This window comes from Pezoporus flaviventris, unplaced genomic scaffold (genome assembly GCF_033815535.1).
Source record: "Pezoporus flaviventris isolate CSIRO_AGI_PZ_B2104156 unplaced genomic scaffold, CSIRO_AGI_Pfla_v1 ptg000052l, whole genome shotgun sequence".
NCBI lineage: Eukaryota > Metazoa > Chordata > Aves > Psittaciformes > Psittacidae > Pezoporus > Pezoporus flaviventris.
The window spans coordinates 257,219-284,323 of record NW_026892600.1 but is presented as its reverse complement, the minus strand read 5'-3'; the positions used below and the strand labels follow the sequence as shown (position 1 = coordinate 284,323).

The window sequence follows — 27,105 nt, the reverse complement described above, 5'->3', positions numbered from 1 at the left end:
TTACAGCATCCTAATCAACCTAATTAAAGCTTCGTTCATTTGAAACCTCAGATGACAATTTCTTTAACTCTATCCCACTGTGGTCTTTTTATAAAGAGAATTAAATTTGATCTTCTGACAGCAATTACTGAATGATCCCAACTGGCCCCAATTAAGACACATGGCTCACAGGCCTCAAAATCCAGTAAAGTACCAAGCCCTCTCTTTCGCTTATATACATCTTTCTTTACCTTGCTTTATTTTCTCAAAGCCAATTAAGCTCATCTTATCAAGTGGAATTGAATGTCATTGTGTAGATTAATTCAAGGCACAGAGCATCAATTTACTTTTGCAGACATACTGAGATAGGGACAACATGCTCAAAATCATCCTTTTGAAACCCCTTCCTGTTTCAATTCACCTAGCTTTAATGCCTTTCACTGTGCTGCACATGACCTACATATGCTTACTTTCAAAACACTGACTACCATGAGCAGTGATTAGAGAAACATATGAAATATCCACTGTCTGAGTTTTGCACTGCTTACATTCTCCTCCTCATGGTAATGCACTGCTTCTTTAAGCACTTCCACTTGGTTAGCATTTTTTCATTTCAGAAATGCAAAGAAATGTGATGCTCGTGTAGCTTCTGAGGTTAACCATTGTTTTTACCTTTAATTTCTGCTCTAATTTTTCCGCACATGTTCAGTAGTATGCTGTGAAGAAATGTTCCCATGTTTTCGTGTAAAGGCAGGTAGCCCCAGGATTTGGAACTCATTGATTGTGTGGTACTCCAGGGAAACAGCTGAATTAAAACCAGCCTCACAAGACTGAAGTAGCTTCCACATACATCTGGCTCTTCTTATTCTAAACTCTAACACCTGCCTGGAAATTTAACCCTCATCTGCTCTCTGAAGAACAAATGGGACAGATTTATCTACTGCCATTTGGTTTAGGCCAAAGCTGAGCTGTGTGGTGTTCTGCTAAATTAATTGCAATGTAATAGATATTGTTTGACACAGTTTTTGAAAAGATGATGCTCCATCCATTTTATGACCATATTGCTCTCTGTGTTAAAATATATAAGATTTTGTATGTCTGCACATTCAACCTAAGTCCAGCTCTAAGTAAAAACACATTAAAATACAGCAAACATTTTCTGTCTTACTATTTCTAATGAATTGCTGTACAAAATAAAATTATGTGCACTATTATCTTCAAGAGAGTAACAAGTAAAAAATGCTCAAAGCAAGACTACTTCCATTGTGGTGAATCTTTCTGTATTTCTTTAATTTACATACTGAACAAATGTAAGCACAAGATTCCTTACACACAAAAAAGATAGACACTAAATTTCAGTGCAACATTTTCTTTACTAGCAGGAAAATGTGCAAGTTTATGTAAAACATAATTAGACACATTTCCTGGCCAGCTGGGAAACATAATTTTCTTTTATAAGTATTAAAAGAAATAAAGCAATGCCAACCACTTCTCAAAAAATAAAATAAATTTCTTCTTAAAAACTTGCAAATGTTACGCTTTGGAATTAAAAAAAATATTTACTTGAAAAGCAGGCAACAGTTTTACTCCTAGAAATGCTGTATGACTCCAGTAAATTTGAACTGTAAAATGCAATAACAGTTGACAGAGCATTTCTAGTAGCCTATTGAAATTTCTGGAGATTAAAAAAGATTTCAGTACACTGTGCTGCAAAATATTTCTCACTGTATTTTAATAATGCCATACAAGATATTAATTTTAGATCATTCTTTTGCTAAAAACAGCATACCCTGTAATGGATTTAGTGCAAAGAACTGAAAATATCCGGTGGAAAAAAAATCTATACAGAAATCAGATCAACCCAAATCCTGTCATTACTCAGCACTGCAGTGGCATGCAGATGTTTGTAGCGGTTTAAGGAGCCAGCAGGGGCTGGAAACTCTACATACTCAACTGCAGCATGATTGCAATTGAACCTCATCAAAGTAAGAGCTCATAATTTGTCACAGAAAACAGCCAATTAACATATGTTAGAAAAAGGCTCACATAAAGATAATATATGATTAACGATCCAATGCAGCTGTCACAAATCAAAATTCTGCATTTTAAAAAGAAATATCAGTCTGGGTTTCTGAATGTTTACATTGATAATGGATACTATATTTTAAAAAACTATAGAAGAAAAAGCCCCTAATTATAGTATTTCCTCCAGGTTTGGAGTTACAGCTCAGGGAGATCTGGGTACTAAAGCACTATTTACTGTTCTGGCTGTAAATAGTTAAGACCCTTGCCAAAACACAACTGTTATTTTGTTTTAGTACTATTTTAAAGACAGATCATCATTATGAGTGGGGTGGCCTTCACGGATGCACTTTGTTGTCAAGACATTCCTCTGAAAACACAGCATGTCCTTATTGCTACAAAAAATACAGTACTGTAAAACCTATTGCCATCGCCTCAGGGCTAGCGCTGTGATGATAGCTATTCAAATGCACGGCCGTGAATAAAACTGCTACGTGGCCTGTTCCCGTACTGCACATATTCCTTGGTGAAAATGAGACCTGAATGTAGCCTGCAACCACCCTTTGAGTAAGTACATGGATTAAAAATAGTTTTCACATATATATATGTGTGTGGAAAATGAAGCCTGTTGCTCTATTAACACAACCCTGAATGTGATGCCTATTTCGAACAATAATCCTTATTCCTTGTATTCTGCACAGCAATATTTTAATTAATGAAACACTGTATAATTAAGCTGCTATTTTTTACAAGCATTATGCATTTTTCTTCCTGCTCTCATTTAGGATCCTGTGTGCCAGTAAGTAAACTCTGAAGTGACTTGAATAGTACTTTTGTGTATGGGTGTGCGTATGTGAGCGTGTGTGTTCTTGTTTTGACATCATGTTGTAAAAGGAAGCGCTTCCTCTTTTCTATTTGAATGAGATCCAAGAAAAACAAAGTTTTGAAACTCAGTAGACTGACTGGACATCAGTCAATGCATTTTTAAAAATGCTTTAACTCCTCTTCAGTCAAATATAACCTTATGTGAATGAGTAAAAGCAGGGAATAACAAAGAATGTTACGGAGATAGTATTCTCTAGAAGTGAAATGTGATGATTTTTAAGGATCTTTTCTCCCTTTTAAAGTCCTTCAATGACTCAGAAATCTTGTTTCCATTAATGTGAGAAGCTGTAGTTTGTGTCATCAGCACAATGCTAATTCTCCTAACACAGCACTTACTTTTACTGAAGTGTTTGTTGACTTTAAAGCTATGGTTTCAAAAACCCTGAATAGGCACAGACTTCAGAATGTGATAAAACTCAATATGCCAGGAGGTCGAAAGGAAAATTAAAGTGTTTAAAGCTACCCATGTGTGTATGACTGTCTCAAAAAAAGATCAAAAGCATTGAACATTTCTGACCTGTTTACATGGATCAAGATTTCCTACTGTTCTTTGATATTCTTTACTGTGTTATATTAAGATAAAAAAAAATAATTATGAGTTGTGAATAATCTTAAGGTTATGCTGCCTTTTTTTTTTCCTCAGGAGTGTGTTCACTGATTCCCAAGCAATCAGTAATATTTTTGATTAAGATCTCAGAAATAGCTGAAAATCCCAAGGCTTCTCTACTATTGAAACTTCACGTCTTTGACTGTCCCCAACTAATGACAGTAAACTATGCAGCTTCAAGCTAAAGAGATTAATTTTACTTTGCAATGAACAGACAAAAAGACTGGACAAAATCCACTCCATATCAATTACATATTTATGTCTATAAAAAAATACACTTTTGGCACTAGAGAGAGTTTGAGATAAGAATAATAAAACTCAAGGTTCTAAACAAGTAGTACTTAAAAAAAAAAAAGGTACCATAAAGAAGAATTTTATTCTAGAAGAAAACTACATGCTTTGGATAAGACATCTTCAAATGTAGCTTTTATTCCTGATTATAAATCTCCATTAAAAAACCTTCTAACACTAACAGAATAATTAAAAGCAAGTTCATCATAAGGAAATACTGTGTCACTGATTTCCTATTCTGTAAACCAAAATTTCCTCCCTTCATATGAAAAATCAGAGAATTGTGCAATTAGATCATGCATAAATGACAAATAAGTATCAGTCCACTGCTATTAAGCAATATACTTTCCAAGTATAATTATCAAACTGATCTGCTGCTTATTTATTACAATATCTCTAAGTGAAAAATCTCCAGCATTTTTTTTTTTTTACTTCAGATTTAACAAGTTTTGCATGATGAAATACTTTAAAATGTTCATCTTCATATGTCGTGCTTCAAAACTGAAACCTATCTGAGTCAGTAATGGGTTCTACTCAATAGAAATGTCGACAGCATGTCATAACCTAATTGAAGATGTTACAGGGTTTTTAAAAATTATTTAAAAAATCTGATTGTAGAGCTTAGAAACAGCTCACTGAAAACAGTATCTCACTTTCTGATTGCTTCTGTGCATATGGGAGTTAGCAGGAATTTTTCTATTTACTTTAACAATAATAGCACTGAGACTTCAAAAAAAAAGTTGAGGATATCATATGAATGTCCAAGACCACTTTATTATCAAGGCTGCAAGCTCTATATGGTCTTACCCACACATCTCAATGGCATTATCCTGCTTAAACAAAGGAAAAATACGCTGTTGCTTCTCAGTTTCTCTGAAGAGTCCACTGGGTTCTTCTGGAGAGGAAGGATGAGTTACCACGATGTCAAAGGCTCTACATTCTCACAGGGTACAGCAATGCTATACAGTAACAAAGCATCATAAAAATGAAGCATAAAAGTTTCAAAGTATATTATTAATAGTAACAATAACAATAATAACCATAATAATATTAATAATAAAAAGACTCTATATCAGCCATGTTAATATGAAAGTGTTAGTCCTGTATATTAGCTACAGATGACCGCTGAGGACTCAAAGGCTCCATTTTGCAAGTTTGCATGAAAGACTATAGAGTATGCAACTACAGGATATGTTGAATACATTTAAGTAAAAATGAGGAAGTTTAACAACAATTATAGCTTTTGCTGTTATAATTTTAAGTTACTGAAAACTTGAGGGGATACTTTCAAGTCATTTTAATCATCCAACACTTTCCCATACCAGCTCATGTATTTACTTTTCAACACCAGCCGCCTGATACAAGAACGAACTGATTTATAGCCTATGCTAGAGGAGCTTGCTGCTCATTTGTCATTCTTTTTTCTTTGCTCCAGTAGATGGAAGCAACTCTCTTGCTGGAAGTTCAGTGTGGTTTTGGGTCTGTTTTTTAGGCCAAAATCTTTATTTTTATATTTATTTTGTTGTCTGATGGTCCTTTGATGTTAGATTCCCAGAAAATTTGTTTCAGTTCCCAAAGCAATTCAGATGAGAGCCATGCGTTAGTTAAGTCTGTAGCTCCTGCTGAAACCTCTTGCAGGGGTAAACAGAGCCTGCAGCAAATCTACATGGGCGTGTTCCTGGAAACCTCACTGCTGCATGGTTCTGTAGAAATCATCACTGACATGGAATAAAATGTCTGTGGTATGGATTCAGGTGTGTACAGACTGGCAGCTGTCAGTCTTACAGTATATTACCTTGTCTGATAAATAAAAACAAACTGGAAACACTACATCCTGCCTTCTTTTACTATTTCATTTAAGCCGGCGCACCACTTGTTTCCCTTCATCAGTAAAAAAAGATGCTGACCGTGACATTCAGTATCACACCCGTGGCAAGCAAGTGTTAAAAGGATTTCAAGTACAGTGTTTTAGGACTACAGGCCACCCTGCTCAACCTGACTTCTCAGAAGAGCAGCAAGAGTAGAGAGCCTGACACTACATGGAGCAGACTCTAAGGGCTCCTTCCACATTAAGCAGGTTTTGCACCTGCCACAGACAATGCATATTCCGTATCAAGATACTCACAGAGTAATAGCACATTTTATCAATCTGTAAATCAGTGCCATGCTCTCCTGCCATATAAGTGGGTGAGATTAGATGTTTATCTTTTTAAAGACTTGTCTTGCTCAATTAAAGAGGTGTCAACTACTCTTAACCTGTATGGCATACACCCTGGTTAGCAAAAGAGACACTCCCTGAGTTGCTGCAGTACAGTCAGCATGTGCTGTGATCCTGTTGACTCTCACAAGTTAATCAGGGTCAAGCTGGGTCAGATTTACATACTGCAAATTCTTTAGGACAGGGTCAATCGCTTCCTATAAGCTTCTATGGTACAAAAATTAACAGGTAAAATAATGGGCCTTCAGTCATAACTGGAATATCAAGATATTCCTGAACTGTTCTGCAGATTTAACTATAGTTCACAAAGGACATCCAAACATGCAGGTAACAGGTGAAGTTAGAGAGATTTCAACCATGAGTGTTTTGGAGACACTATGCTAATAGAAAAGAATGTTACAAATGAATTGCAAAACCAGTGTCCTGAGCACCGAGAACAATAAAGATTTCCTGACAATCTTTACAGAATTAATTCTGTCTAATGCCCTGGCCAAATTCTGTCTTGATCATTACTCTGCTCATGTAAATTCTAATGCAGTTGAAGCAGGCACTTTTTTTGCTTTTTGGTTTAGACAGATTTGGTGATCTTTTGTCTTGTTAGAAGTACTGGCACTTCACTGTGGTTCTTTCAGGGTCAGGTGAACTAATCACATTCCTTACTTACATTTTGCCTTCAACGGGTAGTATAGAGCCCTATGTCATATTATACAATCAGAAAGCTCTTTTATTGATAGGAATTTCGTCATGTCTGAAGTGATCAGTCTTTCTCTCTTACCAGCTTTTCCAGGGAAGTAGCAAAGAAAGAAAAATATTCATAAGAAAATCTGTTCAAATTAATGAAAACATGAACATTTTTTCATTCAAAACCCCCCAACGAAATTAATATCTACATTCCCTCATTTCAGATATAATTTATTGCAACATGGAGCTTTTGGAAATACCATTTTATGGATAACAGTAACAATGCCATGAAATAAAACAATGAACTAATCCTAAAGAAATTACAATATTTAACTCTTCAGTGTTGTCTGAATAACCCTAACCTAACTGATAATCTTTTCTTCACTATCATATGGTTTATGTAGACATAACTAATATATCAGAGAACAGCTTCATACCGCTCAAGGCAACTCTTCCTTTATCAACAGCAGAAACACACATTCCTGCAAAAGTTGAAAAAACCTACATTTTCCCCTGCATTAGTTTCCATACAGATCAAGCTGATGGATATAATTCAGTCTTGAAAAAAGGGCAAGGGGAATTGTGACATAGTTCCTGGCGTGTGAACATCCTTCTTCATATGATTTCAAAAAAATATTATAATTTTTAAATAAGGTCAGCTTTTCAATTTTGGAAAAATGGTTTTAGTACTCACTGTTTTCAATAACCCATTTCTAACTGTTTTACAGTTGTCACAGAAAAAAAGGTATCTTAAGAATGATTGTAATAATTGTGGTATATTCAACCAGATCTGCGAGAAATTTGACAGACTTTTTGTGCAGTATTCTGTTTGGTTTTGTTTTTGTTATTTAATCTAATTTTTAGTAGGGTTATGGCAGTGATTACATTTCATGGCAAACATACTGATTATTTCTTGACAAGTCAATGCCCCAGTTTCATATTAACATGGACATGTCAAATACCAGTATTTGTCTGAAAATGAGTAGAATGGCCAACTTCCAGTGGCAGAAAGGAGTGTGTGTGTTGGGAGCAGCTTGACTGTGTGACTAGTAAATTGGATCACTGAAATTTAACAAAAAATACGATTTTTGACTAGAATATCAGGCCTGTGATCAGAAATAGGGAGTGACAGTCTTTGTGAAAAAAAAAAAATTAGTAATACAAGAATGCGTTAACAAGAAGCACGCACAGAAGACACGAAAGTCCACTTTACGCTGCTGACTTGGTAACATGCAAAAGACCGAAGACAAAGTTCTTCACACAAAAAATACTACATAGAAAGACAGGAACAAGATTCCTTTCCCCCAGATATGTTCACAGTTTCACCCAGTCAAAGATAAGAGTTTTATCAATTTTATGTAGCTTTTTTACTACTAACCAGTTAAGTTTTATAGGTGAAATGCAAATTCTCTATACTCTTTTGAGATGGAGAGACCAAAAATGTCTGCTAAGTTAGAAAGTAATTTTACTTGCAATTCTTCCTACACAAACTACTTAGTACAGAAATTTTCATATTGTAATAAATCAGAAATCAGTCATTCACATAAATGTTGCTAACTAGCAATGGATATACTGATAGATATAGAAGTTGGAGGCACTTTCATTATCGATAGTAATTGATAGTGTATCCTAACACTATCCTGCTACATACAGTCTAGGTATTCTTGGTGTAGGGACTCTATATTCTCTTGCCAGTGATGGGGATGAGGTGTGTGGGGGTATTGTCTGATTAAATAGGAGGCGAAATTTCTATTTCTGAAAACTTAATTGCCTACAAATTCTATCACTTGAAAACGATAGAAGGAATTTTCTTCTACGCCTGCATAGCTTCTTACTGAAGCTGAAATTTGCTTGCATGGTCTCCTGGAATAATGTACGGAATAACAGCTTTTAGTTTCATTGATCTGAGTACTAGCATAAATTGAATACTAACATGAAATGAAAAAAAACAAACCCGCAAAATTATTATTTGTCCTTCCTATAATGGCAGCTTACACAAGAGAACACGTTGACACAGGCATGGATAGAAAACATCAGAAACCAAGTTTCAATAAGGCGGAATGATAGCCATCAGCAACTCTGAACACTTCCTTAAATCCTGGAAAGGCAATTCAGGGTTCAGAAGGCAGTATCTGCAATGTATCAAACAACTCTGAAGAAATCTGACAAGATGTCAGACACTTTGTGTTTAAACGTCTGCCACAAAACCAGATGACACCTGGACTAAAATGGTAGAAGGTCCTCAAAAACTCCATAGGTTAAAATTGTAACTCAGCAGTCCTGGGACAGACAAATCAGTCAGTAACTTTCAGTGGTTACAGATGTTGAGATTAGTTGAGACTAATCTGAGAAAAAATTATAGCATATGAACCAATTTAGATTCTATTAAACCATATTAAAAGAAAAAGGAAAAACCTTCAATTTTTAGCGCAGACTGCACTTTAGTGCGTTGATTTTTTATGGCTGCCTGAATTAAATTGTCTTTCAAGCACATTTAAAAATAAAAGTAGTTAAACAAGATAAAGGTGGAGCCACAGCACAAGCTTGGATTTCTTAGCCTTCTGTTTAGAACAATTCCAAGGGCAAATTCTCTTTCCAAGGCTGAATCTCAGTCCACTTTTGCCAAATACCAGCACTGTCTTGGAGAAGGTTGTTTAACCTTTGCTACTGTCAATCAGATACTTAAGCCTGAAATTAGAGCCCATAATTAAATTAATCTTACATTTTCCAAGGTACAGATGGCAAGATTCACTCACATAAAATAATTTATAATTTAATTTAGGAAGCACATTTTAGATTCCAGCTTGCTGTTAAATGTTCATGGAAGAATGTAGTGATATATTTACTTATATTTTTATGGGGGTTTTCCTCCACCCAAATTTTAACCATATTTCAACTGAAGTGCATGGAGCTTTTCACTTTACAGGGCAAAAATCATTGTGGAATATAGCAAGACCTGAAATCAGATGTAAACAGGGTAAATTTGGGCCTAGTCTCACTGAAAGAAAAGCACCTTGTGAAAAATATGATACAAAATGCTCTGTACATTAAGATCATTACTGAGTAATTATATATGTTTTAATCAGTGTCTGTTGTGAGAGAGTTTTTTTATAAGCATTATAAACTGAATCCTTTGTGAACTACAGAACAAACATTAACATACACTGTCATAGTGTTTTTGACTAACTGCATGACTTACGTTTCACTGCAGAAAATGGGCCCACTGTCATGGCTGTGGGGTTTGTATCTGCATAGTAGGATTACATGTCATGCACATTATGAAACCAAGAAGGGTGAAGCATAAATATGTGCACTGCGTGGAAATGGAGGCTCATTTCAGAGTGCTCTTCACCTGCTGTGACTCCTTTTAAGTCTTTCCTGTTCATGGAATAATGATTCATGGAGTAATGGTAAGTAATTCAGTTCTACATTCGTCTCTTCTGCCAGCTAGACGATAATCAAAAAAATTCCTAGTCTGCATTTTAGGAATGACTTTGTATTCGCTGTAACTGAAAATCTCGTAGTACTGTAGTATATCATTTTTCCCTTGCTGTCTTCAGTAAATGTAAAATGATTTTTAAAGACTTGCTGTAACACAGCCCTTCAGAAAACACATTCTACAGCTTCAGTTCATTTTTAATCTCTTGCTGCTTGGTGGTGGTTTCATCTGAGATTATGAAGCAGTTTCCCTCAATCGTATTTTAGCCTGAAGTCTCTCTTCCTACTTTTTGCAACCATGCACATGTATGTGATTTTCATTTTGCCATCCAGAAAATATCATAGAATCACAGAACTCTAGACTGGTTTGGATTGGAAGGGACCTTAAAGCTCATCAGGCCCCTGCCATGGGCAGGGGCACCTTCAACCAGACCAGGTTGCTCCAAGCCCCCTAAATGCATTGGTTACATAAAATGGAAAACACTTCAAAAACGTAACAATAATGTTCCAACTTTTTTATATATGTTAAGGAAAACTGCAGTATAGGTGAGCATTATATGCAATATCCTGAAGAGATGAAGCTTCCATTAGAACCATACACACAGAAATTTAAGTAACAGAAGAGCTCTGATTTTTTCAGTCGTCTGACTTTTCTAGTGTCCTCCATCTTAGCAGATGAATTCATAGTAATGCCCATGGCATCAGTCCTTTTGCTTCTACCCTGTCTGCTTGCAGTACTGCAACTGCCTTTGATGCTGGGGAAAAGTTCATCATTTTAGTTCTTCTTATGCCAATAGACTAAAAATATGTCCCCGCTGCCAACTTATACATCCTCATGTAATATTTCAGCTTTAGGTCACTACACACCACCATATAAACTTGTCAAAATTAATGACAGACAAAGACTCCAAAGAAACCTTCACTTCTGCACCCATCAAATCCCTGTGTACTACAAAAAGAACTGAGGTCAAATGAGAAACAGAGAATTGAAGGTCCTGGACAGCAGCTTATTCAAAGATATTTGTTCAGGATAAGAAGAAAAAATAAATACACATTCCTTTGTAAAAAGGGAAAGACTTTTTTGTGTCTAATACATTAGTAAAATTGTTCAAGAACAGTTCATCCTCACAATGCTGCAATGCTCAGCCTCGGTTATCAGCTGTGGACTGCTAAATTCCAGACAAGCAAGCTAAGCTGCCTTGACTCTCCTTTCTGCAATGTGTAACAGCCAGATTCTAATCGCATGCTGAGAAGAAGGTAAGTGAATAACAGTTTCCTTCAATTTAGAGATAAATGTTGCATTCTGACATACTTCTTATTTAGTTGCATAAATTCAGACATATGTAGGGCATAAATTCCCAAAGAGTGTCCTAAGCATCCAATCAAGAAGGAACAATCATGTGAAATACTTTTGTTCTTTAAGGGTAATTTTGAGCCAGCTTACTATGAATATTTTTTTAGTATGAAGTTGCAACCTACATTGAAGCACATTATCTATTATTGTATGTAGCAGTTTTATGCTTTTGATTTACAGTACTGTTTTGGGAAAACAGTCTGAAACAGAAGGATGGATTATTTACCAATGATCTGCGAAAAGTGCTCCATATCTCGACCTGTAATTGACTGATATCCTTATTTTGAGCACTGGGTATAGCATGACTAAGAACAAATAGTCTGCTCATATTGGTTATTCAATTTCTGAACAGTAACTGAGTTATTTCTGTACTTTGAATAAAAATAGATGAACACATCTTCTTTACAGTTTTGTATCTAGGGAGAATAAATCATAAAGCAAAAGAATGCATGATATTCCACGATGCCACAATAAAATTTCCTCATAGGAACTAGTGCTATTAAAAACACCACATTCTACTGGGATCGTGGTTCAAGGCCTAATGAGTAAGTTATCCTGAAGACTATCCAGTAATGAGGATTTGTAAATTCCCAGCTTAATAATATGCAATAGTTTTGGATTTTTTTCAAGAGTTATTTGGGCTAAAAAGTTCTCTGGTATTCTCACTGACTGTAATCCATCAGAAGATTACTAAAAATAGTAAGACAAAAGAAATCCGTTAAAAAAATCATCTATTTAGCTGACTTAGTGGAACAATCACCTACTAGCTGACGTTGCACTGAAGTTAAATTTAGAAAGATCTAAATATAATGAAGTTAACTTCAGGTATGCATGTCAACTTCCTCCATTTCCTCCTTTTTTTTCCGGAAATAACTAATTTGTAAAATCTGATTTAAGAAAAAAAAAAAGCCAGTAACTTTTTTTTTTTTTTTTTTGGTCAAAACTAGCTTTCACTTTGCAATAATACATATAGTCTAGAAAACGTTCAGAATTCTTAGCATTTTAATTAGACTGTTTGAGTAACTTTCAGCCATGGAATACTTTAAAATTTAAAGGATTTAAAACAATTTAAAAGCACATCACCACACCGACAAGTCAAGTGAAGGCTTAATGGGGCAGCATTTTACTTACAAAAATAATTGTGACATCTATACAACATCCAAAAATAGTAAACTTGAACAAATGTGTAAGTCTTTGCAGTCCTATGGCATGTAGCCGTAAACTCACAAGCGTGAATGTATATGTCTAATTTGAAACACTTGAAGAGTTCACTGAAGGCTGCAGAACTGCTCATGTACCTAAAATTAAGTACATATGTAATGGTTAAGATTAATGAAATCACAGACATTGTTACTGCATCCCAATGAGTGAAGCAAGCCAATAAGAATCTAAAATCAATGAGCACATTATAGATGTAAAAGTAAATCCTTGATGATGTTCATAAACCTTTGCTGGATACAAGTTGTGTACATCTAAATATGGGCACAGTATTCAAATGAAAGGTGGTACTATTAGTGCAGTATTTAGAGTCCCAACTGATTCCACAAATTAATTCAGGTGTGCAAAATGCAATCAATTATTAGACTGGAAACGCAGACATGGCACTGAAGAAAAAAACCTTGTGTATTGCCGTAAGTATTCTATGAATGCTCAAAAGTGTAGCATCCATCTGACCTCATTGAAGCCATCAACATTTGGCATCTAGTTTAAACTTCTTCAAACATAGGTGTACTTTATCATCAATGGAGAAAACTAACCACCATTTAAACATAGCTCTAGACATCTCACCATAATTACAAGGACTATGATACAAGTAGCAAGATAAACAGACAACAAGACAAGCAGACAAAGAGGATTCCTTGCTATCTGAAGCTTTGTACAGCTGAGGTGTAATAACTTAGACTGCAAAATGGGAAGAAGAAAGGCATAATTCCTTGTAAAGAAGAGTGATGAAGATTCAAATACATTTTTCTTAATATATTGAATGAAATAATAGTCCATGTGTCCTATCTAGTAAGCAATTATATTGACAAACTGTGTCTGTTAACATGCAAAAGCTTGTACCTGTATCAACATGAAACTCATCATTAAGAAGTCACTATCAATAACTACAGCACTAACATGCTTAGGTCACTCTACAAAAAAAGAAGAAAATCTGAAGTAACAACTCCAACAAGAATTACTGAGAGCAACCATAATACATATGGTCTTAAGAGGAATTATGCTGAAAAATAATAATGGAGAAAAAAATAAGTAGCCAAAAATGTGAATTTTATTTTAATGTTTTCTGATAAGGATATATGGTTTGAGACAGATTTCCTGGGGGAGTTCCTTAATTGAAGGCCTATCACAGCAAAGGACATAACTTGCCAACCTAAGATGTGATGCTGAGATTCCTAAAATGTGCTATGGGGGTGGTGATACCTGTCAAGATGATATTTGTGGAGGAGTTCTTGAAAATAGCCAGGATCTAAACCATTAAGGATTTTGAAACTAAGAGAGCAAACTTTCAAATCAAACAGCTATTTTATAGCAGACAAAGTAAATGAATTAAGGTACAAGGAGGATGATCATATTTGCCCAAGACAGAATGGGAGTGTGTCACTGCATTCAGAACAGGCTGCAAGTGACAGAGCTGAGCTGCTGGAAGCCTTTCTAGAAGGGAATTACAATAATCCTCTCCATCAAAAAGGCATGTGCTGCTGCTATGAGGTCGTCACAGGATAAATAAGGGCACTGTCTGCATCAAGCACACCACTAAAAAGATATTTTTCAATCCCATTCAGTGTGGAAACCTCCACAGAGGACAATGAACAGAGCACTGGAATTTTTATTACAATTTCCTACTGCACTCAAATTCCCCAAATTAGTTTGTAGTGCCATGTAAAAATAGAGAGCAGTGTCCTAAAGATAAAGAATATGCACTGTGCTTTCGCTGAAGCAGAGGTAGCTGGCAATCCTGTCTGTCTGAAAACAGAGCTACACTTGTGGAATCCCTGGAGTGAGAGGCACACAGCTCCTTAGTGCTCAAACTGAGATGAAGTCTTTGATATTGAGCATTTCTGCAGTAACTGCTGCAAGCATGCACTTCATGTGTCTTGATGATACTGGTGTCTGCCAAACTAACCTTGATCTTCTGCATTGAAGAACCATAAAATATTTTTATCATTAATCTTACAGTCTGCATGACAAAATAGTTGGCTAATGCAAGCACGAAGCTTAGCATTTTGAATAGAGAGTACTCTATTTCCCTAAGCTTGTGCAAGCTAATATTTCCTTGCATTCACGCATGTTGAATTGCCCTATAAATTGAAAAGTATGTTATAAGTAATAGCATACAAACCCTCCTTGTGTTCTTAAATCATGTACATATTAAGTATGTACATAATTAAAATGCTGGGGGGTTTTGGTTCACCAAATTGAATTAAGGAAATAAAGCATCATTACATACATTTGCTAATACATCTATGTAACGATTATATCCTGAAAGTGTATCAGATATTCACTCTATCTATGAATTGAAGTATTCAAAATAAAGCACTTGTCAGCCCCCAATGAGCAATAAATTACTTTTTTTTTAAAAGAGAAAGCTTCTGTGATGTAAGAAATGTTCCTATACTTTAGCATAGGAAACTTCTAGTAGCATGATTATTAAAAGTAACAGCTTGTACCCCTGAAGCCTGACCGAGTTCAAAAGAAAGTTCAGAATGAAGTGGGGGAATTAGCTGATGAACTTCTGTCAACTATAGCAGTAGCCTTCATGAATAATTCAATATATGCCCCATCCCCTCTATATCTCAACAGACTAACAGCTGCAGCTCTCAAATGACAAGTGTTATTTTTTTAGAAGCTTCTGAAAATAGTATACTGATTATAAAATAATGTATATCACAAAGTAAGATTTCCCCTCCCTGCTTTTCACTTCTGAGTTACAGGAACTCTTGAAGTTTTACTGCAAAAGGAGGAATTTTCAAACAGACTTCTTGTTTATGCAGCAGGTCTACAGAAGCAGTTGTGAAAAGAATTTAGGTCCTACACTGAAGATTTGGTTCCCTACCCTAACACTGCCACAAAATTCACACACATTACTGTGTCCACAAAACCTCATTCAGAGTAGCTTTGTACAAAGCTGCAAAACTACACTTTCATAACATGGATCTTCATCACAGTTTCATAAAAAACAGGAAGAAACCTTCTGGTCTGATGTTTTTGTACTGAACATTTTCTGAATTGTTCTCTACTTCATACTGAAAAACTGGCACTTCAGGAAGTCAGGAAATTCACTGAACATATTTGGTGAATATACTGATGTGGAACAGAGTTTCTCTTGTGCTAACGAGACTTCAGTAAAAGAGAACAGAAGCCTAAAGAGATCGTAACACAAGTTTCCTTGATGATAATGCAACTGCTTGTACCATCACTCAAGTGCAGGAGGAGGAATGGCTTTCACAATATGTCTTCTCACAGTCCAACATAGAAGTTTACTTAAACCATTTGAGAATCTTTTTTCAGGTTTCTGAAACTCAAACAATTTATTTTATTCCCCCCCCCCCCCCGAAAAGATGTTTCAGTGGCATTATGTAACAGTGGGTATTTAGGGAAGGAAAACATTAGCTTAATGTAACACTGAAGTAACTACACAGGTAGCTGTTTCCTGATTTACTGAGAAGCTACTGTGTACAGCACTTCTGACTGAAAGCAGTAGCGGATAAAATCTTTTTAATGACGCAGACTGAAAGATCAGCTTGTTGGTTTGCATTTTTTTTTTTTTTAAATGCAAATAGACAATTTTTTGTCTATGTGCCAGCCTCTGTCTGTAGGAGGTGTACTCTGTGCACAAGAGAAGAAAAACTCTTCACCTTGCGTGCTCTACATGGATATAAAAATTAAGCAAATATTGCAGATTTGAAGGTAATCCTGTTCCCAAGAGAAAAGCTGGAAAGTTTCTTAAACATCTGCTTTACCTTCTTGTAATGAATGGTTTCTCTTCTCAGCTCCAGAAGTTTTCTGGCTCTTCTTCTTCAATGCAATGGCAAGATTCTTCACTGCTTGAGTTGCCTACTGGGTCTGGTCTAGGCATGACTTTAATTAGCATGCAAATTATTTTGCTGACCATTTGAATAAGACCTTTCTTGTGCTTAATTTTTTTCAGAATTGGAGTTCTATGTCCTAATGATGCTTTGTCATAGAAACACAAAGAAAGTAGATTGATACGACTGACTGAAATTTATATTGATAATTTTAATACAAAATAATTTAGAGGGAGGTTTCATTTTATCCAGCAAATGGATGTTTACTATACAATAGGAATCTGCACAACCGGAGCACTATAATACATGTTGCATTTTCAGCTCCTTACATTTAATATTTTAACAGCCAAATTTTCAAACTAAACCAAAATTATAAGACTTTGGATACAACAAAGCTGTTTATTCTTATTTTCACATTCTTTAGCTAGCAGAAATAAAAAATTGGAACAGTTGTTGAGACAGTGTATTTGAAAGCTTAATAGCACTGCCAATTAAAAAAAAAAAGTATTAAATAGCTTTGTCAGTTGAGCTGTTTCCAAGATAACTCGTAAGTGCTACTACCAAAGGGCTGCTTCATCCTCAGTCAACAGTTAACATTGTTAATTTTTCTGAATGCTGTGAAAAGTACATTCAAAAATACAATAGTTTTCTTCAAAATAACACCGTCATAATTAATGTACGGTCTGTATTTTTGCCAGGGAAAAATTGTGGCAGAAACTGAAAACTATAATAGACTTGACTGGAGAATTGATTACTGACATTTTGTTTGTTGAATACAGTGATTGGATTCAAAATGAGTAATTTCTAAGGTATCTCCTGCACTGTATAACGCATGCAACTTCTACTTATTAGACTTATGCATGTGGAGCATGTCTGCGTATCACAGCCAAATCTGTACACCATTTAAGTCAGTGGTCAACCCTGGCTCCAACCAGACAGTGCCCTTCTCTCTTAGATCGTGGATAAGTATAATTTCTTCTTGAGTAAAGTCTTAGTTCCACATCCTGGGGCAAACAGACAAAAAAGGATATTTTTACAAAAAAAAAAAATATCACCAAACAGCCCTTTCACTAGGGGCTAGTAGTAGCCCAAAAAATCCAAGCTATCATTACTGGTGAAGAGCCCTGCTCCATGAATAATACATTTTTGGGGCCACCTCAGAACACAAAAATAGCTTGTCTCTGGTCTTGAAAGGTCCACATCTAGGCTGATACAGGGAAAAAAATCTACTTCATACAGCTACAGAGTGTGGTTCACCCATTGGGAACAGGCTACTGGCAAGGCACTCGAAAGTATTTTCAAGCGAAAGGGGCCATACTGTTCCCCTTTGTGAACAATAAGAACATGTAATTTTTCAGTATTGATTTTACGTTCATTTTCCAGTGTTTAACTATACATCAAACTTATCCCTTTCATGATATTTTCTACTTCTTTACATTACTGTTAACAGTGTTACAAGGCATAAATGCAAACATATACAGGACTTACTGACCTACTCTATATATTTGTTTAGCTGAAGATACACAGGTTATCTTCATACCATCACTTAAGTAACTATCATAAACTACTCCTGAAACATTTACTGGGAAGCTGAAAACACTAGTCCCTAATCAATGGAGATAAAAGTGAATGGAATAGAAACCTAAGTTTTTTTTGCTTATGGATTTTCTTTAGATGGAAGTTATCAGCTATCTCTAAAATGAAAAATCCCACTTCAAAACCAAAACCCAAACCATCTTGATTTTACATCTTCTCACTTGAAATATATCTGCAGCTAAGATCAGCACTGATGACTGAAAAAAACTCTGAAACTGGTTACCTTACAGAATAGAATTTCTATATAATAAGTCTTCAGTTTTGGAATTTATCATCTGATTTGTTCAATCTGGATGTGTATAAATTTCATCTTTTTTACCTTATCAGGTTCCAAGTAGGATTGTAAAGTACTAAGCAAACAGATTTGAAATTCCTGTGCTTAGCATTTTGATCTAACAGCAATGTACTGCTATGCTGAACTGCAGTTGAGTTTCTAGGTTGGTTTGAGTTTGTTTTTTTTTACAAAAAAAGTATAATACATTGAAGTATAATTCATATGCTTATGTTTAAAAGAAAGTGTATTAAAACCAAATCAAGATAAATACTGGTTGACATAATGAGAATGTGTTGCGTTCTGTAGTCTTTCATTTGGTTTTTGGCCTCTTTCCTGATGCCTTGAAGATATATCAATTCTTGTGACAGATATGAGGATATAAAATGTACTCTTTTAGAAATGTAATAAATTATCTCATTCACGTCTCACTGCCCAGTTTACTAATAGGTGTGCTGGCAACAATATTGCTGGAGTTGAACTGAGCCTAACAATCAAGGCACAGAGGTAACAAAAGAAATCATTTGAGGGTCTCTTAGCCTTCTTTTTACATTATGTGTCATAACTGTTATATCGAAAATACTTGTCTCTGGGAGATACACATGATAACAATTCCCATTCAAATAGTAATTTTGCGACTAATCAAAAAAGTCAGTATTATTTGCAGAAACCCTAGAGAGATCTAGCTCATATATTTAAGAAAGAAAAAAAAAAAAGAAAAAAGTAAAATATAGGGGTTACAGCCATCTTCTAATCCAACCTACCTATAAAACCAAGAAAAAGTTATGTCTGGGATGTTTATATACATAATTCCCATACCTGCATACACAAATATAAAACTACATCAAAAACTAGTAAAAAATACCCTATTTCTAACCCGTAATATAGAAGAAATGCAAATCTGAAACAACAGGAGAAACACTCTTACTTTATATAGTAACTGTATATGTATATATATATATATATGAATAAAAAGCACCACGTGTTTATGGACGGATTATTTTTATGAGGTCTAACTGTGAAGAGACATTTTGACAGTTTTATTTACAGTGTAAGGCATACCCAGAGGCATGCAAACATAGTTTTAAAACCATATATATTTGTATATAAAGCACACAGATATATATATGTACACATGTATAAATATATGTACATGATCACAGGAAGTGATTTTACAGAAAAAGCACAAGCCTACCTAACATGGCAATCTACCACTGTAGCAATTTCTAGATAGCCTTTTTAACATATACATCCTATCAATAGCATAAAATCTGCAATTAGGTGAGGTACAAAAACATGAATTCAGAGTTTTAAGTATATAAAGTCACTCCTCAAAATGTGAGTGTTTAAAAATACATCTTAAAAATACACTCAAATTTCTTTAAATATTTAATTTATGTTAAAGTCTACATGCAGCTATTTCAAATGCAGCCAAGTCACTAAGCTTATTAAACTATTTCTTTATTTTGGGAATTAATGGAGATGTCCACTGTTGAAGATTTTTATTTTTTTTTTTTAGCTCTAGATAAAAAAGAACCCAGAGACATCAACCTCTCTGAATGAAGTACAATTTCAAGAAAGAAGTTAGATCATTAAGGATGAAAATAATAGGATAACAGGCAACATCAGCTTGTAAAACAAATTCTGTTCTTAAATAAACATTTAATGTGCCCATACATATTTAATGTTAACAGTATTTTAACCTTAGTAGCCCAGTGTGGAATTTGCTATTGTCAGCCCTGCTCTCCTAGTGGTAGGAAGCTGCGAAGAAGTAACTCAAAGTTGTATTTACCAAATTTAAGCTGTTGATTAATTTTCCTCTGCCAAAGACATAATGGGAACAGTCCATCACCTCATAAACAGTATTATGCTGGTTAGGGACCTTCCATAAAGTTAAATTAACACACCAACATTTTCTACTGAATACTGAGAACTGAAAGACATTCTTAATAGTAAAACTATCTGAATTTCTTTTCCTTCTACCTTCCTCATTTACCCTGTTTGTTCATAGTGTTAATGCCTTGAGGTAGAGGCTGTCTGTTAACATGTATTTGCACAGCATCATGCTGTATGGGCATGATGCTGTATCTCTGTTAGGACCTGTAGCTATTACCACAACACAAGTGGCAACCATTCATATTTCAAGTTTTTTGTGTTCTGTAGGCAACAATGTCTAAACCAGTCAATTTTCATTTTTCTGTATCTCTCCAGCTTCTTTCTGGACAAATACTTTGCATTAGAATGAGCACCCCTTTCCCTTACACAATATGATTTTGGATGTTCAGTAGGTGTGCAGGATTCTCAAGACTCTACATTTTTGGTGATTAGCAATATTTATAAATCAGAATATAAAATTTTAAAGAAATAATATAAATTTTTTGAAAAAATATTTGGGAAAATAAGGCTTATTCCAAAATGGGCAGGGTAACTGCCACCACTTGAAACTGATGTCTCTCAATGCATTGTGATGATTGCCTATATACAATTATTGGCAAATCTATATTTTACAAACTAGGAATTAAAAATAAAGCTAAGATGTTAAATAAATACCCTATTTAACTGGATACAGAGTAGCCTGGATAAAACCCTGTGGCTGAACAATATATATAAAAACCTAAAAAGAATGAATTTATTCTGTTACTTTTTAGAAAAGAGGATCCGTTATAAGTGACTACAGCAGCATGTTCTGTCACATTCTCTCCGCAAACTGAGCCCTGTCAATGACAGCAAAACAGATTGTGTGCATCTGCTGGGAATGAGCCAGATGACAGTGGAAGAAACACACATGGATACCTTGGCACAACAACTAAAGAAGTAGAAGAAAAATGGACAGAAAGAAGCAGAAAGTTCTAAACTTTAATTAAAATGGCTCTCTAACAAAAGTGATCTAAAAGTCTGTTGCAGCCTGTATGCTCTGCTTTAGACTGTAACTTTCCAAAAGCAACTACATATTTATAGTCCACATTGACTTGTTTACTCCCTATGGTACTCATATGGCCACCATTCCCACAGTGTCTGGGTCCTGCAGTATTTGCCTCAGGGAAATACCATCCTCATTCTACAGACAGGGAATTGACGCACCAACAAAGCAAAATCATTACAGTCATCTAAGACATGTTCTGGAAGAAAGAGTTAAATGCTCACTGCCCAAATCCAGGCTGCTATCCTAAACATTAGACTATCCTTCCTGTATTTAGCCCCTCTTTCAGACAAAAATCCTGTTATACCTAAAACTGGCATTAAACAAATAACTTGCTAGTACTCCAGTATTTCAGGACTAGGGAGCCTGGCAAATTAGCACTACGGGTGACTCAAATCAGTTTTGTTACTGCTGCTTGTATTCTGTTAAGTTTTACTGTTGAATATGTGAACTGACAGCCCAAGATGGCTCTAAAAGGGATCAGTGATTTACAGACTTCAGTACAGAACTGCTACCACAAATGGCGTTACCTGTGTATTCTCATATAAAAGGCGAACCTGATATTCATTAATAGTTAAAAAGCACTCCCAGGTACTGACTCATCATGGCATCAGTACTACATGCTGATGCTCAGGAATGAATCCAAGAATTTTGCCGAGTCTCTAAAACAAATCTTTTATATCAGGTGTAAAGTAACTTATATTGTTTCCCTTTTGGTTAATCACTTGAACAGACCAAATAGATATGAAAGCTCATTTCTTTTTTCTCTCTTTTTTTGTTTTTTTTTAGAAAATAGTATTCTGATTATAAGGACATATAAACTTTTCTAAATTTGTCTCTGATTTTTTTTACACACTGTTTTGCCTTGCATATCATGAAAAGATGTGCTGAGTAAAGATTAGTAGAGCACCTAATGGTCCATGTAGCTCAAGTAATCTATTTAGAGGATAAGGAAGCCTCACGAGGCTAGCAGTCTCAGCCTGTTATGTACTCCATATGTGGTAAGTATCTAATATTCTGATGGTACTTCAGAATCACATTAATAAAATTGAATGATTTGGCATTTATAAAACTCAAATATATCATTACATAGTACAATTAACATCCAGCATACAAAAGCTGACATATACTCGCCTAGTCTGTGAGAAAAGCTCTAGAACAGCATATAATGCACCTTCATGTTCCATCTCATTTCACAATGTGTGAATGGCAGCAGTATATGTACAGACTTAACACCTAAGAGGGACTTTGGAAACTGCTTAAAATATTCTTGATCAAGGAAGTGTTAGATCTCTACATATTCTTCCCAGTATGGTCCAGAAGAGAAGATAAGGAGATTTTCTTTTGAAACATTCTATTCAAATAGTACCTTTGTTTCTAATGAGTCTGGAAAAAGAGTCAGAGTGGAACTGAGAAAAAGAGGTGGATGTTAATTAACAGCATGAATGACAATTCTGTATATAAAGCAGTTTTTAGTAGGTTATCAAGTCAGCAGAGTTGTGATAAAATATATGAGCGAAAGACATAGTTTCATATACTCACATCTGAAATACTATTAAATAAACAAATTAGTATCTCTGTATACCTATTCTCTTTCTGCTTGTGAAATCAGTATTTCCCAAAAGTAAAAAAGAAAAAAAAAAAGGAAAAACATTTTTAGAACTCATAAACCGTTTAAGCTCTTGCATAAATACTCATCAAGGCTGAATATTGGCACAACTTTTTAACCAGAGTTGTCATTCTTCTACATTAATTCACAAATAATAATGTGGTCAGGAAGTCAAGTTTGGATTCACACCCACATATTCAACAGGCACATTAACTGTACAAGAAAGTGGCTAAAGAAGCATGCGTGCTAGGCCACAAGGTCTTTCCTAAAGGACCACCCAAGCTCTGCTGAAGATGACTGAGAACATGCACATAATGGTTATTTTGGAACTATTTATTCTCATAAAGGTTTATTAAACACTCCTAGGTAGTCTGAGCAATTTTTTGTACCCTGAAGCTGTACTTCCTGTCTCAACCAACCTATAATCAATACATTACTCATTTTACAGCACACTCATTGTCCGCATATTCAAACACCTCTTCATGTTTCTTATGCCTACCCTAGATTTCAGGCTTTGGTAGGCATGGTATGTTTCAGTTCGGGAAACAAACTCAAAGGAAGGACTGAGGCCACCAAAAATTATGAAAGACTGACACAGATATATTTATGAAAAATCTAAATTCATGTATTAATATGAACACGCTGGTAAATGTAAAGATAAAACAAAAGGCACTTTCTTCTTATATTTTGCAATTTATAAAGTAAAATCAAACTTTTCAGGCAATGCAATAGAAAAAATGGCATGGAATTTGTTGTTTAAACTACTTTTAAGCTATATTACAGACTAGAAACACAAAAAGACTTGTATTTTTTGAGTAAGAGAGATAAAAGAGCACAAGAGACCAAGTCAATAGCTGAGAACTATGGCATTCCAGTGAAACATGACTCAATTATAGCCCTTCATTTGATGAATATTTAATTATCTGTATAAAAATGGGATGGTCTCACATTTGGAAACTGACAGTGGCTTTCTCCCAGAATACTGAATAGCCAGCTGATTAAGGACCTTTCCAGAAAGGGAGAATTTTTTCTGTGAACTGCTCTAAATCACGGGAAGGAACTATTTCAAGTTTCTCAAATCCTGAATTTCTGCTCTAAAAGGTAGATCAGTGCTAATAAACAATCTGTAGACTTAATCTGAGGATGCAGATTCCAGCAGACAACAGGACACTGTGACGCAAAAGCTAAATTTCCCTTTTTCATGTTGTCCTAAGTCATTTCTAATTATGTGGTTACATCCTGGCACGCTGAATAGATTTTAGATTTTACAGCATCTCAGTAAAGTCGCCAATTTTTGCCCTTGGAGAACTGAGACACTGCATAACAGACATGCACCAATAAAAAGGAAATAGTTTGCAGCTGCATTTAAAATTATACTTTGAGGTTCTGCATCTCTTTCTTGTATTGTATGCATCAGACTGTTGTGCAGCTTCTGCACTTCATCTGCAGACTTTTTTATCTTGCATCTGCTGCCACTAATGCATCTTTTCAGTGATGACTGGTGAATTGTATGCTAAAGATATACAATGTAGTTTTAAAATTCCCCCTTTATTTTAAAGTTTTGGAATTCATATTGAAGGATTCCACTCCCTGGTCTTCTTGGAAATCATCAGTGATGGGTTGCCTGTGGCACTGGAGATTATTATATTCAAGAAACTTGTTTAACATTTGGAACACATCTGAGAACTGCATGAGCTGTAGGTTCACTTCCTCAACTGAAAACCTGTATTTTAACCTTAGATACCTATTTCAGATCGAAATGTGCTCCATCAACACACATGAGAGTGGGTATTTATTTAACCATTCTGCATTTAAAGTCAGCATTTAGACCAACATATGAAAATAGAATGCTGATGATCCTTTTTTTTTTTTTTTTGAAGTATTGGCTGTAGAATCTCATCAAACTAGGTCTATAGATTCCTTATGATTTTAAAGAGGCCTTCTGGATATATCTACATTGTATTTTGAACTTACAACTATCAAACATGGAAGCTGTGTTTTTAGGATGATGTTTAAATTCACAGAGCAATCTTCTGATCCATTAGTGGAACAGCTTCCTCTTTCTGATCACATCTGGAAAACAGTAGAGTGAGAGAACAAATACTTTCTTCCTGACCATCCTCAAAATTACTTTTTATCAGAAATCCGTAGAAGTGTTATTCCATGTCCTGTCGGGGGAAGTCAAGTAGTGGTCTCACAACAAGTTTGCCTTTAATCTTATACAGAAATATGTGGTAGAATGTATTGCTACTGCTTTACGGACGGCATTAGCGACTTTTCACAGAAGGCAGCACCAGAAAATTACTTGTCCAGATACATGACAAGTACTGGTCTTCAAAACAGATCAGAATATCTTTCTATTATGCCTCTTTGCTGCATCAGATATTATCTCAAATAGTTGTTGTCAAAAAAAAAACCAAAAAGAATAAAAAGGTTAAATAAAGAACACACCCTCCTGCCTTGTGCTCTTGTGCTCTCAAGTAAAGATTTTTCTGCAGGATTAGAAGCAGGGAAAAAAAATCCTAATAGCATTAAAACATCACAAAAAAAAAAAAAAAAAAAAAATCACTTCTTCTATTGCTTTCTTTGTATCTTTCACAAGGATTTGCATTATGCCTATCAATACCAACCGTTATCTTATCCCTGATAGAGTTCTATAAAAACATTAAATTCCAGAAAAGATACTACTCAGTAAGGATGCCTTCAGTATGACTATTCTGCTGATCACTAGGAATGTCATACTGAGTTTGTGACAATATCTACTGGAAGCATAACTGAACTAAATATAATGTTCTGGATACAGATTTAAGTACTGGAACTTGTACTGATGATAGATTCTCATATTGCTTAGTCAATATAGAGTTCTGGAAAAAAACAATAAAATATTAGTCCAATTTTAAACTTGTATGCCAAGAATATTGTAGGAAATATAGAATAATATTCTTCCATTTATGTCATATGCATAGTATTTTTTATTGCAGCATCAACAATAAAACAGAAACGCCAGATCCCACTGTTATCCCAGTGAAGATACACAGATTTCTACCTACCAAGGATACAGGTAGGCATTCTCAGTTTCTGCAAATGTAATTACGGGCAGTTCTGCTTTAATTTGGCAGCTTGCCAATCATTCCTTCATGTTCCTTTTAAGAAAAAAATGGAATATTATTTTCCAGTTACTACACATTTTAAAATGTAATTTTAAATTACTTCCAGTTAAGAACACATCAAACAAACAACAGTACTTGTAATCCAGCAAGCCTGGGTTGTATTTTCTTTTAATGTGTGTTCCAAAAAACGTTAATGCACTTTTGCTTCATCCTTTTCAGTTTTAAATAACTGTACCAGACAACAGGCTCTTACTATCATTTATGGTCAGATTTCTGATCTCTAAAATTTGTGTCTGTGTGTTTTGGACAAAGTTGTACATTCTGAATGCCACTATAAGGATGCCATTCCCTGGCTCTGTGTTCTGACCTAAAAATTGTGTTGTGTAAGTTTGATAAGTAGGTAGTTTCACACTTCTTTCAAATACTGCAGGAAGGTAATAAATTGGAATTTTTGTCTCATTCTTCTGCTGTATCAATTCCTTGTCTGCATCTTACATAGGTAAGCAAAATAAAGGAAAACCTGACCATTTCTCCAGTATTCTGTGGGCAAAACTGGTTCTCATCAAATACTGCTTCAAATATCAGTTCTTTAAGGGCACAGAGCCCAATTAGAAAATCACTGTTATTATTTTTTTAAGATCATTTCCCTACATCTGCAACAATTACAGGCTATTCATAGCAGGGCTAATTCTATACACTTCAACAGGAAATGTGTTTGAAAAAACTCTGTAAGATGAAGGTTTGACAATGACGTCTTGTCCACTCTCCTCTATTTAAACACCATCTTACCAAACAGTCTGTAGCCACGTTCTTCCTAACCTCCCTAAAAGCCTTCCTCCTTTTTGCTGTTTCTCCCACTTCTATTCAGTACAGGCAGAAGCAACAATCAGGACACAGATGGACAGAGAGAGAGCAGGCCTGAGGACAAGTGTAGAGAACATACTGTCTCCTCCTGTTTTTGCAGAGTGTCCTCAAACTGCACTAGCTTTTTTTTTTTAAAGACTGACCCAGCATTCCCAAGGGTTTCTGCAGTTAGAGGGGGGCTCCTGTCAGCACATGCCTGAAGCTAAAATGAAAGGCTGAAGGAGGGGGCA

The 27,105-nt window shown here is 35.2% G+C and overlaps 1 protein-coding gene across 12 annotated transcripts in view; it reads right to left on the bottom strand.

The window, feature by feature from the left end:
* Positions 1-27,105, bottom strand: part of MEF2C (myocyte enhancer factor 2C) — a 123,087-nt gene that overhangs the window by 88,539 nt on the left and 7,443 nt on the right. The window contains exon 1 of one of the 12 annotated variants that reach the window (XM_061468808.1): positions 17,736-17,753. The exons of 10 other annotated variants lie outside the window; for them this stretch is intronic. The gene's annotated coding sequence lies outside the window, so the exon portion shown is untranslated. Of the gene's footprint in view, positions 1-16,439; positions 16,647-17,735; positions 17,754-27,105 lie in introns of those variants that run through there. One more of the 12 variants, XM_061468807.1, reaches the window with a different exon arrangement.